This window comes from Sarcophilus harrisii, chromosome 4 (assembly GCF_902635505.1).
Source record: "Sarcophilus harrisii chromosome 4, mSarHar1.11, whole genome shotgun sequence".
Taxonomy (NCBI): domain Eukaryota; kingdom Metazoa; phylum Chordata; class Mammalia; order Dasyuromorphia; family Dasyuridae; genus Sarcophilus; species Sarcophilus harrisii.
This window is the reverse complement of record NC_045429.1, coordinates 229,265,788-229,284,344: the sequence shown is the minus strand read 5'-3', so window position 1 is coordinate 229,284,344 and position 18,557 is coordinate 229,265,788. Positions and strand designations below refer to the sequence as shown.

Sequence of the window (18,557 nt, the reverse complement as noted above, 5' to 3'; positions counted from 1 at the left end):
ATTGCAATCAATCAAATTTGGCAGAGATCCACAGAATACAGAATTCAAGATAAAAATGAATAGGCTACTAAACTAGTGGACAAGACTGAAAATGCCATAATTTTGTTAAGGCAAAGTTAACACAATCTAAATAAATGAAGAAAGTTAAATGGAGATATTTAGGGACAGAGTAGAATAAAAGTAAGGAGATAGATAATAAAGGATACAATGTGACTGGAAAAGAAGATTCACGACAGGAATAGGGAGGGGAAAAATTGTACAGTTAACATAGTCTATAGACAGCTGTTTAAGATCTTGATAGGAGAGGTAACATGAAAAATCTTAATAACATGTCACCTGGATTGGCCTAGAAGAGAGGGCATAAAGTTGAAAAATAAACAAAAGCCCAAATCAAAATTGAAAAAAAAAAAAAATTACCCCTTCTATTACTTTTTTTTTTCCCAGAGGCAATTAGGATCTTGCTCAGGGTGACATAGCTAGGAAGTGTTAAGTCTCTGAAGTCACATTTGAACTTGGGTTTTCCTGACTTCAGGGCTGATGCTCTACCCATTGTGCCTCTTAGCTGCCCCTATTACTAATTTTTTACCTCTCACAATTTTTAAGGTTTTTTTATGTTCTTTTTCTCCATTAAGAATTACCCATCATTATATATATCATCATATATAATTCTAGTCTCAGCTAATCTATAATTCTTTTAATACACAAATGGTTCTATGTCAAAACTCATTTAATATTTTTGCATTATCACTACAAAAAGAACCAGATTGCTTTGTGATTGGTCACAACAGTAAAACAAACAAACAAACAAAAAAAAAAACAGGGTCAAAGCCTCTAGTGGATATCTTTTTTAAAGAATAACTAGCTATGTGAAAAAAAGCACTGGTATGTTGGGGTATATTTGTTGTTATTTGTTCTTCATTTTTGAAGCCATGACATACAAGTGAATTGTATTTATGTGTGGGAGTGATGTGCAAAGTCACAAGGCTCACTTTCTCCTCCAGAGCCATCTGGGTCCAGTAGCAAGATATAAATCAGAACTGAAGATGACTCCAGATACAGTGGGAGACTTTGACCTTTTTAAGCTAACGTCTTTGATAGATTTCAGTTTGAATGAGGCAAAGAGGGCCTCTTTTCTAATCAAAAAAAAAAAATAATAATAATAATCAAATCTAGGAGAGCAAGATCCTTGGGGTTTCTAGCCAAAATAGAAACCATTCCTATTTACAAAAATGTTTGCAAAGACATTCTAAATCAAAATGAACCTATCAAATACACTCTTACTATGAAATTTCTTTTTAAAAAACAAAAGACAAAACTAATCTACATTTATCATACGAGTATGAGTAATGAGTAATATAATTTTAAAATAACTTTTTTTTTTCAAACAGATCTATTATTACCAATTTGATTCTTTATATAGAAATTCAAATGCAGCTCTTAATCCCATCAAACAATGCAGGTCAATAAATAATGTTATACAAAAATAAAGTCAAGCTCACTAATTTAAGCAATTAAATTATATTTCCTCCACTAAAATCAGGAAACTGTAAGTTGGGAATGTAGGGGAGATATGGATAAAATTCAGAGAATTCATGAATTTGAATGCAAAAACCAAAAACAATTATACCAAAAACTACAACGTAGCAAGCACTTCCTTCAATTATGAATAGGAACAAACATTCACAGAATTTTACCAGGCATGACATGAAAAAAGGTTAAAATTCCCTACATAAAATGGGCTTGCATTTTTTGAGGGTATATATACTTAATTTTTTTTACTTTGAATAGAGGGTAAGATTTTTTTTTTTTTTTTGTGCTTCAGATTTCTAAATTCATTGGATATTCATGGAAAAAAAAAATACAGAATACATCTGTACACTGTAGTTTTTGAAATTTAAATAGAAGCAAAGAGAGAAAACAGCTACTATTATCAGCGGTAGCTCTTGAGCCTAGTTCTTCCAGATTCCCAACAGGATTGAAATTAAGTAACCTTAGGTAAATTCATTCAACTCTATGGGTTTCAGTTTTCTCATCTGAAAATGAAGCATCTGGACTAGATGATCTCTAATGATCCAATCCAGTTTTAACTTAAGGTTCTATGATGAAGGCCTTTTAATGTCAATCCACTAGATCATGCTGGCTATAACATTATTATTCTTATTTAAAAAAATAAAGATATAACCAGCCACAAGAAACATATGGTTAGCAGAAACATATTCAAGTGATTTGTGGATTATTCAAGAAAGGTAACTTAACTACTCAGACCCTTTAGTAGCCCAGTTATTTCATTATTCCATACATACACACACACACACACAACATAGCTCTATATACAAATATTACACACATGCACCTAAAAAAAAAAAAGTCAAAAAAAAAATAGAAGCAGTGAGGTTCCATAATATGGGAGGTATTTGAACCAATTATAGTTTCCAATGGAAAGGAATATACAATGTGAGGAATTCAGAGAAAAATGGGAAGACTTTTATGAACTAATATAGCACTTACTATGTGCCAGGCACTCTACTAAATGCTTTATGAATATTTATGTAGAAAAAGGAAAAATAGATACTATAACAATGTGAAATAATTTTAATTTTAATTACAAAGGAAAGAGGATGAAAATATATTTTCTTTCTGCTAACAGACATGAAGAATCTTTACCTCCTCAAAGAAGCCCATTCTGTTCCCTCCAGGTATTAGTGATTTCTATTAGTAAATATATTTTGTATTTTTTTATTCTAACTAAGCTCATTTAGGGCCAGGATTGTTTTATCTAGCACCATACTTAGTGTATAGTTAAGTGCCTAATAAATGTTTCAATTGATTTTTTTTTTTTTTAACATTTTTCAAAGACTTTAGAGATCCATTTCTAAGGCTCATTTTTGCAGATAAAAAAAAAAAAGATTAAATGCTTTACAATTTCTGTCTCATGAATTCTTAAGTAAATGAAATTTTTCTGCAGGGATTCTTCTCTTCAAGTTCGGTATCTGACTACCTATTCCCTTTATCTTCTTCCTTAGTGCAACTAGATACTAGTTATCTTTTCAACCATTAAAAACCACTTGGTCTCTCCTCTTTCCCACTTTGTCAATACCAAGGCATGGAATTAACTTTTTCCACTACAAAATCATATGAATGACCTACTTTAATGTCTCCCCCCTCCACCCAAAAATATTGCTTCTGTTACTTTATCTATTCAATTACAATTCTTATAATAAGTGTTCTCAATGAAGGACAAGAAATTAAACTGCCTAGTTGTATAATGTAAACTTCTGTTTTAGGGCTATATAGGGCTTCAATAACAGAGAGTCTGAAATAATATTCAAATTGACCTAACTTAGTCAATCTTACCTTTAGGATCCATAAGGTTTTTTTTTTTTTTTTTGCTTTACCCCAACCCCCATAAATAAGGTTTCTCACTTTAAACTAAATAAATTACAGGGTTTTCTGAGATGCAATTCAACTTTTAACTAAGAACAAGTTTTAACAGATTCTCTCCCAAAACTTTACTCTAAAAATATTTTCAAACTGCTTTGTTTAAACAAATAATGCTCTTTTGCAAAAACTCTGATAAGAACAAATGTAGAAGACTTGGTTCAAAACCACAATGTAATTAATAGTTGCTTTTCAACTAATTTAAAATGTTCTTTTGATGATCTTAAAGCACTTAATTTTTTAAAAAAATTTGTGCTTTTTGTTGTATTACTACTTCTGAATAAACATTTCACATTTCCCCTTTGTCCTCCTGAGTAAGCCTCCCCCTATAACCAGGGTAAATATACTTCAACAAAACAACTAAGACACTGACCTTGTATGAAATTAAATGCAATTTTCCATACTCATCAGTCCTTACCTTTACAATGAAAATAAGCAGATCATGCTCACTTTTTGGGGGTGGGGAGTTTTAATGAAATTTATGTTACTGACTTCCAAATGACATCTTTCACAAAAAAATCCAATTGGTCTTTTATAAATTTTTTTAATACTGGAACAAACAATATACCTGCTCATTCCTCACTGCTTATTCATATAAAACTATATGTGGGCTCCCAGAAATTTAAATAAAAAAGCAAACCAACAAAAAATGGAGAGTGAAGCTAAATAATGGGAATAGTATTTCCTAAGTAATCTTTTTTCTTTTCCTTCTAGTAATTTCCCTATTGGTCCATCTAAAAAAATGAGGGAAAATATAAGAATCTTAAGAGGATAGAGACTTTAAAATGACCAATTTTAAAGGATCATGTTCAAGAAACAGAGTTCTATTTTGGTATCCTAACACATTTTCATCTTTTTTTTTTTTTTTTTGCTAAGGCAACTGGGGTTAAGTGACTTGCCCAGGGTTACACAGCTAGAAAATGTTAAGTACCTGAGGTCAGATTTAAATTTAGGTCCTCCTAGCTTCAGGGCTGGTACTCAATCCACTGTGCCACCTAGCTGTTCCTCACCTAAATTCTTAATGGCAGACTGATGAGGTTTTATAGTCTAAAACTGCCAATTATTGAATTAGAAGGATCATTAGGTAATCTACTAAAAGCAGACAATATTCTTTCTTAATTCTTGAACATAATATTTCCCACTGTTGAAGGAACCAAGTGTCAAATTTTCTCCATTAATTAAGATCTATCATAGAAATTATAATTATACAGATTAGAAAGTGATAGTGATATGATTGGATATATGGCTTTTAAAATAAATATTTTTCAGTGGAAAGGAAAGATAGTTTCATAACCACAGGAGGCATGTACTCAGAGTTCTAGATACGGAATCAGAAAAATCTAAGTTCAAATCTGGCCTCAGGCACTAACTATATGACCCTGGACAAATAATTTAACGTCTGTTTTCCCATTTGTAAAATGAAAATAATGACATCACCACCTATCCTCAGGGTTCTTAGTGAGGATAAAATTTAAAATACTTTTGCTATATAAATGTTATTTCTCTTAGCAATGTGTGTAAAGAAATAAACATTAGTTAAATTGTAGTTGCCATCAAGAACATGATTAAATAGAAATGCAAAAGGAAAAAGAACATGCTTTTTTACACTAGGACATGGAACCCTGGAAGTTTCTAAGGTCAAAACTATTTTAAGTGTTAGTGATAATTCTTCAGTGTGTCCAGTAGAATGTTACGGCGGCTACAGACCTGTGAATTAAAAATAAAGCTGCAAACAAAAAGACTGAGCTATTATCTCATTTGTAGAATCACACATGTCTCACAAATGTACAAATCTACAGAAGTCACTTAAATTTGTCATTCTGCTCTATTTGTGTACTACCAGCACCAATTAATCAAAGCTCTTTATTGTGATTACTTGGCAGCAAATACAAGTGGTACCGAAATGAATAAAATGTTGAATGACTTTTTTTAACCTTATGGTTTATCTAGGAATGACTATTAACACTGCACTGATGGTACAAAGATGCTAACACCTTAGTTACAGATCAAGACAATGGTACTAAATTGTACAAGTAGTCATTTTGCTCTTCAGTGACATGTACTCGTTTTTAAAAATTTAGTATCATTTAAGAGTATCTTTAATGAAGCAACAATTATTAATTTTATTAAATCTAAGCCCTTCCTTGACTTTTCCATAGTCTGATGAAATGAGAAATGTGCATAAAGCACTTGTGTTAAAAGTACAAACTACTTTTTCTCAAAGAATAGTACATATACAAAAACTTGAGGTACAAGCTGAACAATGTTTTTTTTTTTTTTTTTTTTTCACAGAACATCATTTTTATTTAAAAGAACAAATAATAGCCAAACTATGGTTATCCAGACTTGAGTATGTAGAACACTTTTTCTTGAAAAGTGAATGAAATGAACTTGTCACTTCAAGGAAAATCACCAATGAAAATCACATTTCAAGGACTTAACAGAGCTTTCAGCTGAGAATGAATTTTGGAAAACTTCTGTGTTCTACCAAGAACTATGTAACAACTGTAAACACAAAAGATTTTTGTAATGATACTAGTGTAATTTTTTGTTACCATATAATGAAATATGTCCATATTTTTGGAAGATCTTCATTGAGTTAGGAAACATTAGTTAGGTAAACCAACGTTACAAAATCATGCACAGGCAAAAGATCCATTTGGTGTATAAAACAGACCAATGGATTTTAAAATAACAAAATACATAAGTTTTGTGATATATTTTCAAACAACACTACAGCTAATGTTTAAGTGACTACCTCTTATCAAATTCTGGTTTAATATAAAAGAAAAAAAACACCCACAATTATCTGAAAAGGCTTTTAAAATATTCCTCTTCTTTTCTAATTATTTATCTCTGTGAGGCCAGATTTTCTTCAAACATATCAAACAAAACAACACAACAGTGAATACAGAGGCATATATCCAATTGTCATGCCACTCACTCATCTAACCTAAAAAATTTTTTAAACCAGTTATTTTCACTAAAAATGTCCTTTAATTTAACATGTAATGAGTTTATTATATTGTTTTTAAATGAATTAGTTTTTTAATTGATCAGTTTTTATTTTCAATATGATAAATAAATATGGATAGAAAAAAAACCCATGTAAACAAAAGCTCTTTGAAGTTCTCAGTAATTGCTTAAGAAGCTAAAAAGAGTCCTGAGATCAAAAAGGCAGAGATGTCCTACACTGATTAAAATGAAGAACTGAATAAAATATCTCTTTCCTAAATTTTTATACCAGAGGAAAAAAGTTTAAAAAACTTTTAGGCACAGTCAATATGGTATTCAAATTATTAATGCAAAGAAACTGTATTTATTGTCTTAACAATGTCTCTTAACAAGGTATTGAACTACTACCAATAGCGATTATTTTGCTAACAATTTCTCTATCATAATTTATTTTAAGTTAATAAAAGTTTCATTCTACAAGGTAAATTTTTTATGGAGGATTCTCCTCTACGGGCAACTAGAAAATATTAGGGATAGGGAGAGGAAGGGAAGAAGAGTTGTAGAAGCCTGACCAAGAGAGCAGAAAATCAAAGATATCCAAAGAATAGACAACAGACTAATGGCTAGGAATCTATCAACAGCAATCTAGTCAAAAGCACCTATTAGCTTTGAACTTATGTAATTATAATTTTTAAGAAATTATGTGTGTATGTGATTATCTCAAACCAAATTCAGATTAATTTTTAAAATAATATATCCTCTTAGTCTTAGCTTACTCCGAGTAGATGGCACATGTACTTACTATAAAAGAAGCAGCTTAATAGTTAAGATTTTTCAATATACTAAATACATCAAATGTTTAAAATTAAAAACCAAACCTGCAAATTAGGAGAGGGTCTGTAAGAAAAATCAGCTAAACAAGTCTAAAAGTAAGACTTGTAATTTCTCTTAAAAATTTAGAATAACTTAACTCACATTCAAAAATCTCAGCATGAATAGATGTTGACAAATTTAAGATTTATTTCCTTAATAATAGCTAATTATAAAGACAGTACAAAGTAGTATTTTCTATAGATGCTAATATTGTCATAAAAGCAAAACAAACATTTTGTAATTCATCATGTTAACAGTCATGTTAAAAGTTTGACTTAATCCAGAGTGTTTTATCAAGCCAAGTATAAAAACCAAGAATGGCATATTGAAATTATAATGCATTAAAAATATCATGTGTTCATAATTAAAGAATCTAATTTAGATAATTCAGTGTTAATAGTTCTTATTATCACAAAAAACAGAACAGCTCAGGTACTAGGAGAGTAGTTATTCACAACTTAATGACCCTAGATACAACCTGGGTAAAGATCTCATTACTCTAATCTTCAGTATGTATCAGGATGTGTGCTATCTATATAAGCACATCTAAACTTCAGAATCCACCATCTAATCTTCACTTCTTTTGATACCAAATCTTAGCCTATGGAGATTATAAACCAAGTTATTCCACTATCAGCCACTATTTTCCAATTTATACAATTTCTTTTAGTACTCAGATTTATGATAATAAGCATTTATTAACCACCTATTCCTATTATGTACTACTAGGCACTGTTTCAAATACATAATAAATCAAACAAATAGTACTTTGAGGAAGCTTTCTTTCTTCTAAGAAGAAATGCCAACTAAACTGGTAAAAAAAAAAAAAAATTACCATCTGTTGTATAACACATGACATAATTACAGGTAGGTCCTCATCACTGCAAACAATGAATCCTGCCTGAGAAGTGGTTACATGTGTTTGAATTTGCACTGTTGGAATATTATATATAATATGTTAACTGATTCTAGCCCAAAGGAAATATGTAGTGTAAATTCAAATACTACAACAACTTCATGAGATTCCTTATTTGCATTAATAGGAATCTACTTGTATTATTTATTACATAGGTGCATAATAAACAAATCTCTATTTTCATGAAAAACTATCTGAGAAAGTGAAAGTATCCAATTAAAGTACACTCTCTTAAAATATTAAAGATGTACCTCATTCTACAAACATTTTTATTTAAAACATATTGGAAGAATTATTTTTAAAAACTTTAGTTTTTCAGTATTGTAGTATAGAAATTATACTAATGCCACTCTCTATAATCCATAAAGAAACAACACTATGTTTTAAGTCTTCTAATTTGCTTTGAATTTGTTCTTCCTTAAGATTTTTTATGGCGTTTTAAATTTTGTATTATAATCTAATGACCCCATCACTATGTTTTAAGTCTTCTAATTTGCTTTGAATTTGTTCTTCCTAAAGATTTTTTATGGCGTTTTAAATTTTGTATTATAATCTAATGACCCCATCTCTTTTCAAATGACATTTCTGATTACAAAGAGAAATGTGTCCAAATCCATTTGAAAGGCTTATATTAGACTAAAAAAATAATTTAATAAATATATGATATTTGGATTACTTGCCACCTAGGGGAGAGTGGGGGGAGAAAGGAAAAATTTGGAACACAAGGTTTTGCAAGGGTCAATGTTGAAAAATTATACATGCATATGTTTTGAAAATAAAAAGCTGTAATAAAAAAAAATTCAAAAACCCCCACATATATGTGTGAAACAAATTTTTATAGGATGGGTACTATTAGATGAATAAAATTTCTCTATCATTCTGACCACACTCATTTGATTCATTCCTAGAATGAAATGCTTCATCAATATACTCCATTAGAGACATCTAGCAGGGAGAGAGTTTAATACTCAAAAATATGTGATTAAGGCCAAACCAAATTTTCTAGGAAAAAGGAATCTGTATTTGAAAAGTATCTACAATGATAAATACTCACAGAATGAAGTCTCAATATAATTTAAACTACTAGGAACAGAGCAAAACAATTTCAACTTAATTAGAGATTTTGTAGCAGTTACAAGTACAAGATAAGAGACCTGGGTAGGCAATAGTTCAAATAAAAAAGATCTATGTATTTTTACTGCAAACTTCAGGATTCAAATAATGTAAAATGACAACTTTTTTTTTTTTTTTTTTTTTTTTTTTTGCGGTATTACAATCTTAAAAGGAGAATATCCTATTGGTAATTCATTTTCTAGATAAAAAGAAAGAGAGAGAAAGACAGAGACAGAGACAGACAGACAGACACATATGTAAAACATCTTATTACAAAAACTCACCATATACCAAAATATATTCAGGTCATTTTTTAAACTTAACAATAAAAAACCTGAGGATAAATAGAGCTTGACACAGAAAAACTCACTTGTAGGCAAATACAACTCTATACATCAAGGAATGCTTATTTGCTTTAGTTATTAGGAGTTTTCTTAAGCAGATATTAATAGTTTCTTAGCTGAAAAGTATAAATTTTAAAGAGCAGACTATAATTCACTGCAAATCATTTAATTCCTCTAAATTCCAGAAACTATATGTGATTTCACTAGTACAGAGAAATTTCTTTTCAAAGTTTAATGTAAAAGCGGGAGTATCAAGTTTTGATAACTTCGACAGAAACTATAGTAAAAATGGACACTGAAGAGAATTTTTTAAGGCACCTAAATCTCCAACATTAAAAAATAATAATCTGGCTAATGTTGGAAACTATTGTTTTCCCTTGCTGTCTCCTATTCTAACAAAGAATACTGTTCTCCTTAAAAAAGGGCCTTCTTTTTCCCTCTTTTCTTTGCAAAGTTTGGGGTACTAAGGATATAAAACACAACAGATTTCACTTTTGAAATATGTTAATTTCACTGAATGGGTTGTTTTATTCTTTGTTAAAAGAGATGGTTCTCTGGAAGAAGACACGGTATATAAACACTGGGAAATGCAGATGATGTAAAAACAATTTATCAATAAAACACAAAAAAAAAACAATAAAAAACAATTTATCATTAAAATAAAAAAACTATACCACTGATATCTGTGCTTGTAATATCAAGAACTATTCAAATCTCTAATTCCAAATAAAAACTTTAAAATATCCTAGAAGAAGTCCAAAGCAGAAACAATAATAAAAACCCAAAGGCCAAAACAAAATAATTCATTTTTGTTTCACTATGAAATTTATATAAAATCGGCATTCAAAGGCAGGTAGGTGGCACAGTGGATAGAACACCAGCCCTGAAGTCAGGAGGAAATCTGGTTTCCAGATATTCTAGAGTCCAATCTGGTTTCAGATATTTAACACTTCTTAACTGCGTGATCCTGGGCAAGTCATTTAACCCCAATTGCCTCAACAACAATGACCACAAATAATCAGCATTCAGTCTTAAAAAAAAATGAGGATGCCAAAGAAATGATGCTGATAAAAGTTTAATTGCTTCTGAGATTTGACCGCCAGACACTATTCTAATAGGGAAAATAATCTTTTCAAGACTTTAATACAGAAACATAATTTCACATTATTTTTTAAAATTTGGAATATTATTTGGCATCTGTGTAAAGAAGTGATAAGGGTCTGAACTAGACAGTAATGAACGGAAAGTATAAGTATATGAAAGTTACCTTGGGATGACTGTATTATGCACTTGATTGGATATGAGTACATGAGGGAGATAGAGGAATAAAAATTATGCTAGAATCTTAGGCCCAGTTAAGTGGGAAAATGACAGTACGAGGGAAGTTGGGAGGAACCAATTTTGAAAGGTCTCTAAATTCACTGCATTATACAATGAATGATATAAGTATTCAGTTGGGTACAGCAGCTAGCTGGCTGGCCACCAGGACAAATCAATGAGTTCTATACAGAGAACTATCTCTATAACAGGGATAATTAAAGACATGACAATGAGTGAACAGTAGGAGATTAGAGTGTAGACAGAAATAAAGGGTCAAGAATAGTATTTTCACACACATGCAGACGTAGGGGGAAGAAAAGAGAGTAAGAAGCTAACAATGGAGATTGAGAAACATATATAGGAAGAAAATCAGAAGAACAGTGTCATTTTCACTGTTTTTATTGTTTGCATTTTATTTTCTCTCATTTTTTCCCTTTTTTTAATTTGATTTTTCTTGTGCACCAAGATAATTGTATAAATATGTATACATACATTGGATTTAACATACAATTTTACCAGGTTTAACACATATTGGATTACTTCCCATTTAGGGGAGGGGATAGGGGGAAGAGAGGGAAGAAATTAGAACACAAGATTTTTTCAAGGGTTAATGTTGAAAAATTATCCATGCATATGTTTTGAAAATTGAAAAAAAATTGGTGACAATAAGCATCTACCTTGAAGGACTATTGTGAGTCTCAAGTGAAAAGAAAAAAAAAAAACCCTTGTAAAAACTACTTAGCATAGTGCTTGGCACTTAATAAATATTATTTCAAAGCTTAAAAAAAAGGAGGATAGTGTCATGAAAATTAAAGCAACACAGTATTAAAAAGGAAGAAATGATCAACATTCATCAAATGTTACAGAAAAAAAGGAATGAAAAGGGACTATTTGAATAGACAATTAAGCAATCATTAGGGATCCAGGAGAGATCAGTTTATTGTTTAGTCTTTTTTCAGTCATGTTCAATTCTTTGTGACCTCATTTGGGGTTTTCTTGGCAAAGATACTGGAGGAGTTTGCCTTTTCCTTCTCCACATCATCTTAAAGATGAGGAAACTGAAGAAAATAGGTGAAGTGACTTGGCCAGAGTTACAAAGTTAGTAAATATATAAATCTAGATTTGAACTCAGGCCTTTATAAACTCTAGGCCTGTACTCTTGTCAACTATGCCACCTAGCTTCCCTAGTTTCAATATAGCAGGGACCAAAAAAAAAAAAGATTTCAGAAGATGATTCAATTATTTCCCTTTGGTAAAAGGAAATTAGAAGAAAGCAAGAAAAAAGATTAAGTATTAAAAATATACTCCCACTTTCCACCCCCCAAAAAGCAGTATTATAGAAGGAAAAGAATAGGAAATATGTTACTGAGAGATAGGTAACAAAAGAGTTATTAGTAGGAGAAATACTGGGCAGGGTAAGGGGGGAGAAGAGGGGGAAGAGAGGAGGCGGATAACAGGAATGATTTTAGGGAGATAGAAAGGAAGCCAACATGAAGAAATGTGCTTGGGTACCAGTGGCCATAATTCAGGTCTTCTGAATAAGAAATCCAGTGCATTTTCCACTTTTGTCATTTATTGATAAGTAAGAGTAGGTTAACAGATCAAGTTACTAAGAAATTAGGAAAGAAAGAGAAAAGGCAACATTAGTTAGTTGTCGAAGCAGATGACATATATATATCTACACATATGTAAATACATATATAAAAGGAGAATAGAAATTGGTGTGGGATAATGAAGAAATAACCAGATAAAAAAGAGGAAGACATAATGTGCCAGGCAAAAAACAAACAGTGGATAGTATCTCTCAAAATTCATTAAAACATATAGGTGATTAGAGTTATAAGATATAATCTATGATAAAAATTAGTGTGGGTACTCTTTCCACAATCCCTTAGTAAATGATCACCTTGAGTTGCTATGGCCAAATCTTCTGAAAAGTTTCACTAAATTAAACGAGGCTAGACCTTTGGCAGATCCAAGTTTATCATATTGATACTTGAAACCTTCCCAGGTTTGTAGAACCTCCAAGAACCTATGTTCAGTAGGCATCACCTTCAAAAAATTAAAGAGTGAGTTAGTCACATTAGGAAAATGTCTACATACATAAGACAGTTTTTCCATGGATAGTCATTCCAACAATAAGTTCCTAAGACATTCAATCAAATGGACTTATCTCAATGATGTGATCTCATTGATATATTCCATATTGATTTATATTCCATAAAACAATGTAGATCATAGCCTAGCTTGCTTAACTATCATGGGAGACTTGTTCACATCATTCTATGAGTGACTTTTTACACTAACATCATAACAATCCAATTAAACAGGCTTCCTATCAGTAATCCCTCATATCCTCGCCACATGACTAATATTTTTCACACCTCTTTCAAGCTAACTTTTGCATTGACTTCAAAATTCTTTGTTCATAACACTAGATTTCCCACATCCTCCACTTACCCAGAATATTAAAAAGATGGGATAGTTTCAGAGAGACATTTGAGGTCATTTAAAGAACATGACAATTTCCCCAAAACTATCCACTCTGCTCTCCTCCGGTTCAATTCTAGCCTCAATTTATTATCCATTTGCTGTCTGCAACACAAGAGGTAGGTTTCAGTCTCTTGATTTTTTTCTAAATGGATATTTAGACCAACTCATAAGTAATTACAGATCTTATTTAGGAGGCTCCTCAATGGCTGCAGTGAATTTCATTCATATATAGTTTTATATCTCATTTATTAGAAATCATTAGAAAGCCAAACAAGGCTATCTGCTATACAACTTTAAAGGAATCTTGCATCATTTTACAATGCATAAAATGTCTCAAAAGTCATACTGAAGTGTTTATGCTATAGAAGCTCTCTGTTAGAGAAATTACAAAGCCTATCAAAGTGGCATTTTACTCTACTGTTAATCCTCTTTTTACAGTCAAATATGTAAAATATAGAGAAAATGAAATCTCACTCTGCAATCAACTAAATGGTGAGAAAGATGTGGTCTATTTTGGAATATTGTTTGTAAAAGCCTATTTGTACCCATACTCATCCAGTCATGGCATTAATATACATGTACATTTTCATACACATTTTATATATGCAGGAAAGTAGGTACATGAATTGGTAGCTATTGAGGTTATTTTGACCTTTTTCTTCAATAATTTTGATATTTTCCTTTCCTTCAAACACCTTATGAATCACAACTACACCACCACGAAAAGGATCATCTCCAGAATGGGCCCTCTTCTGCATATATTTGGTCCAATCCAGCTTCTTTCCCTATTCTTTATTTTCTTCAACATATTTTTCACTTTCTCGTTAAGCTGATCTGAGACTATAAAAAAAGCTTAACTGTGGGGGGTTCCATTGTCCTTATTAAAAATTTTAGATATTTTCAGTTGTTCAGTCATCTGTCTCTTAGAATGACATATTTAGATAGGTTGAATGCCATCATATCTTTAGTTTTTGTCCATATTATTTTTTATTATCTAAAAAAGCAATATTGCTCATAATCTTGCCTTATCCTTTTCTATAATATTTTATAAACAAATTTACATTCTAAATCAGTAAACAAGTTTATATTCCAAATCATTATTATTTCTGGTTTTCATATTAGCTGTATAAACCAGGCAATATGGATATATATATCTGTGCACGTGTGTGTGTATATATAAACAAACATAAACATACACACACACACACACACACACATAGAGGACACTTTATGTGTGACAGAGAGATAAAATTAAAATTCTATTCACAACTGTTGTAATCTGTGCCTATTAACTTATTCTTTCCTCTCAAATAATTCATTTTCCTTTTACCAGTAGTTTGTTCAAATAGGTAAAGCTAGAGCTGTTAACAACAAAGCATATGTAAGCATGCATATATAGGTATCCATATGTACACACATGTATGCATGTGAATGCATATAGATGTATTTATTTTATATTTTTTGCTTTTATGTTCTTTTGATTTCTATTAATGTGTATCTTTGCTTTAATAAGTGCCCCAACGTACATACTACATACAATCTACAGATGAATCTTACATCCCTGAATAATCTTCTGACAGTAAACTTACAATCAAGTTAATTTTTGTGATTATTATTTGGTGCTCGCCATATTCAAGGCCTTTTCTTGAAAGAAGTAATAATATACAGACTCAAGGCTGTTGTGCAGTCTACAAGTTTCTGGCCTCTCTCTTTTCTTAATCCTGACTTCTAACTCCTTACTATTTTTTTTTAATCATCTCCCTCTATTCCCATTTTCACTCTTAAGTCACTATATATCAAAATACATGAAAATTTAATTTGAAGGGACTAATTTGAGTACTTCACAGACTTTTGTAAAGCAATCGTTTTCATGGTAGTCTGAAATGGAAAATAACCAATTGTTACATAAAATGATGTTTCTTCCTGTCTCTGGATACATGTTAAATCCATTTAGATCCCCTTGAATGATGGCCTGTGTGCCCCTTATATTTAGTTCCTTCCTGGCTTTTCTAATCTTTCTGTTTCATTTATAAAGACAATGTAAGAAATGACATTTTTCAACTGTATAAGAATCTCATATCTAATCTCATATCTATGGTACTAACAACTAGGATAGTATTTTACTGACCATCTAAAAATAGTGATTCTTTAGTATTTTTCTGTTCCTTTTCTTAAAAGTCAAAAAAGGCCAAAAATCTCTGCAGAAGCAAAAGTGACCACCACACAGGACTAAGGATTTTTTTACCTTTTTTTAAAAAAAATTTTATTTTATGGATTACCAAATCAAAGGAATTTATAACCAAATGGTGGGACTGTTGAAGACAGGCCTCTATTAACCTAGGATGATACTGGCCTTTTCTCCATTAAAGTAGCCTTTCTCTTCTAATAAAACAACTTCCTGTTTCAGATTTATTTCTTATTTTGGGGGAATGAAGTAGGTACTTAGGGAAAAAAGGCAAGCAGAACAAGTTCTACATTGGAAGCTCCTGCCAAGACCAGATTCCACTGAAATTTTTAATTTTTCCTTACTACTAACCTATCAGTGACAGCTGCTAGAAATTGTCTTCAAATTCCAAATTTGACTTTAGCTTCCAGGGAAGCCAAGTTAAAACTCCATGTGAAGATTTGACAGACATACAATATTGAAAAATGTGTAGTAGTCCTCAAAAGTGTATTTCACATGTGTACGTACAAAAATCTAGGAGTTGAACTGGTATTTTGTATCTAATATTTCTAAAATGTACAGGACAGCAATTTTCTTAAAAAGTTGTACAGAGAAAGCAAAAATGTTGAACTTTATTTTTTTATTATATGAGTGATGCAATGTAACAGAAACAGGTGCTTGATTCCACCAATTTTCTAAAATTCAAATTGTTACATTTTTTTTGCTCTACCATTTAATCTAGATGTATTTTTCATGTTTTTAATCTCTACCCATGGCCATACTACTAATTTGTTTATCTGTTATCTAACCTGTAAATTCTGGTCTGGTTACTCTTAAAAATACTTTGTTGTTATTTCTAAAATTAACATTGATTTTCGCTAAGTTCTGAAAATATAATTTTTTTAAATTCTTAAAAGTTAATCTTACCAATAACATTCCTATACTTTAATGGCTTCTCTGGAGGATTATATATGATTAAAAATATAGATGAATTATTTTCTCATTAATGGTTTTTTTTAATCAACAGCTACCTTGTTCTCAAAAGCAACATCTTAAGAGACCAGTTATTGCAAGAGTTGTAATAAATCAGATACTCTTGTCCCTCTAAAATCACCTAATGCACACACACAAAAAAATTCTACAAGTGCAACTGTACCTTAATGAAACTAACATTTTAAAGTCATATTTGAACAAAATTCTATAAAGACTAGTCAACTATGTACATTATATAAAACAAAAAAGAATAAAAAACAAAAGTAGAATGTTAGTAAGGTTTAATTTTTGGATTAAATCCTCAAATTTCAGACATGCCTTTACCTTCCAACTGTGTATGAACAGAACATATAAGAATTATCAACAATCCTACTCTGATTTTCATTATGCCATGGAGATGACCCTGGTTCCTCAAAATGTCACAAAACTCAAATTCTGCAAATCCTGCATTAAACTGAAAAGCCTTCAAAAGTAACAGATTATCTTTCACCCAAGGACTAATACAACTATGTGCAGAGAGATTTGTCAATTTGCAGGCCAGCTATAGCAATTCAGAAAGCCCATTTAAGTATAACATATAGGTGATGAATTATAAGATTACTAAATGGTCCTTGCATTCAGAGAATTTACAACTTAAATGGAAAAGCAAAACATGTAGATATACATATGAAATGGAGAGGAATGAGATGCTAATTTATGCTACTTGAAAAAGGGAAAGATGAGTTAAAGTTAGCTTAATATATATATGATAGGGAGTAGTTTTATACCACTGTACCCAATCCTTCAAAAAACTTCTTTTCCTTTCCATCTCTTAAAACCCCTTTCTTCCTTGAAGACTCAGCTGAAACTTCACCTAATTTCATGGAAAATTTTCTTGAATACTCACAAGCTGATAGTGTTCTCCTTCTCAAAACCACCCTATATTTATTTTTTTATGTATTTTACATACATATGGCTGACAAGACTATAAGCTGCTTGAAGGCAGAGCCTGTCCCAGTGCTTAGCAGGTGGTAATCACTTAATAAATGTTTCTTTACTGACTGAAGCAAAGGCTAAGTACTTATAATTAATGAAAAATAAAGTTGACTAACTAATGGGATTAGGCTCTAGGGAATCTTCAAAGACAATAGCAGTGAGTCCACACTTAATTGGGGCTGCTCTCAAAACTAATAAAATCCCTCCCTGGAACCAACTTAGAAAGAATTAGAAACATACTTTACCTCACCACACCTATACTCACTGCTCCCTGCTTCCTTCCTCATGCCAAAATCAGTTACCTTTTTCTATTCAGAAGAGTGCCAGAATGTGTTTTAAGAGCTTAAGAAACATTTTATCTAACTTTTAACTGGGAGTGGGGAGAGGAAGGGAGGGAGTGAATGGCATTAAATCAATATGACTGATAAAATGGGGGTTTCCTTGGGTAGGGTAAGACAGAATAGGGGAAGAGGATGGAGACTGACAAGATAACTGGCACATTAACCTACTAGGTGTGAGATGAGAAATACCTTGTTCATGGTGAGATCAGGTAGAATGGAAAGAAAGGGATGAATCCAAGAGATACTTTAAAAGAGAATGGAATGGAAAGAAAAAGAAGGATTCTAAATAACCCCAATCTTCCATTTGAAGTATGGTGATAATGCTGACAGAAAAAAACAGAGCTGAAATGGGTAACCTGTTGGGGACAAGGGGAAGATGATTAGTTTAGTTTAGACACGGAGAATACAAGCAGATATGAAATTCAAAAGATGTCTTCTTTTGTCGTCATTCAAATGTTTCAATCATGTCCAACACTTTGTAACCCTATTTTGTTTTTTTCTTGACAAAGATGCCAGAATGTTTTGCCATTTCCTTCTTCAGTTCATTTTATAGATGAGCAATTGAAGCAAACAGAATTAAGTGACTTGTCCAGCTAGTAAGTGTCTGAGACTGAATTTGAACTCAGGAAGAC

At 31.3% G+C, this 18,557-nt stretch overlaps 1 protein-coding gene across 4 annotated transcripts in view; it reads right to left on the bottom strand.

The window, feature by feature from the left end:
- The window catches only part of PHIP (pleckstrin homology domain interacting protein), a 171,570-nt gene that overhangs the window by 136,705 nt on the left and 16,308 nt on the right, over positions 1-18,557 (bottom strand). The window contains exons 1-2 of one of the 4 annotated variants that reach the window (XM_031964605.1): positions 18,115-18,205; positions 12,866-13,011 (exon numbers count right to left, since the gene is read on the bottom strand). The exons of the other annotated variants lie outside the window; for them this stretch is intronic. The gene's annotated coding sequence lies outside the window, so the exon portion shown is untranslated. Of the gene's footprint in view, positions 1-12,865; positions 13,012-18,114; positions 18,206-18,557 lie in introns of those variants that run through there. 4 annotated transcript variants of the gene reach the window in all.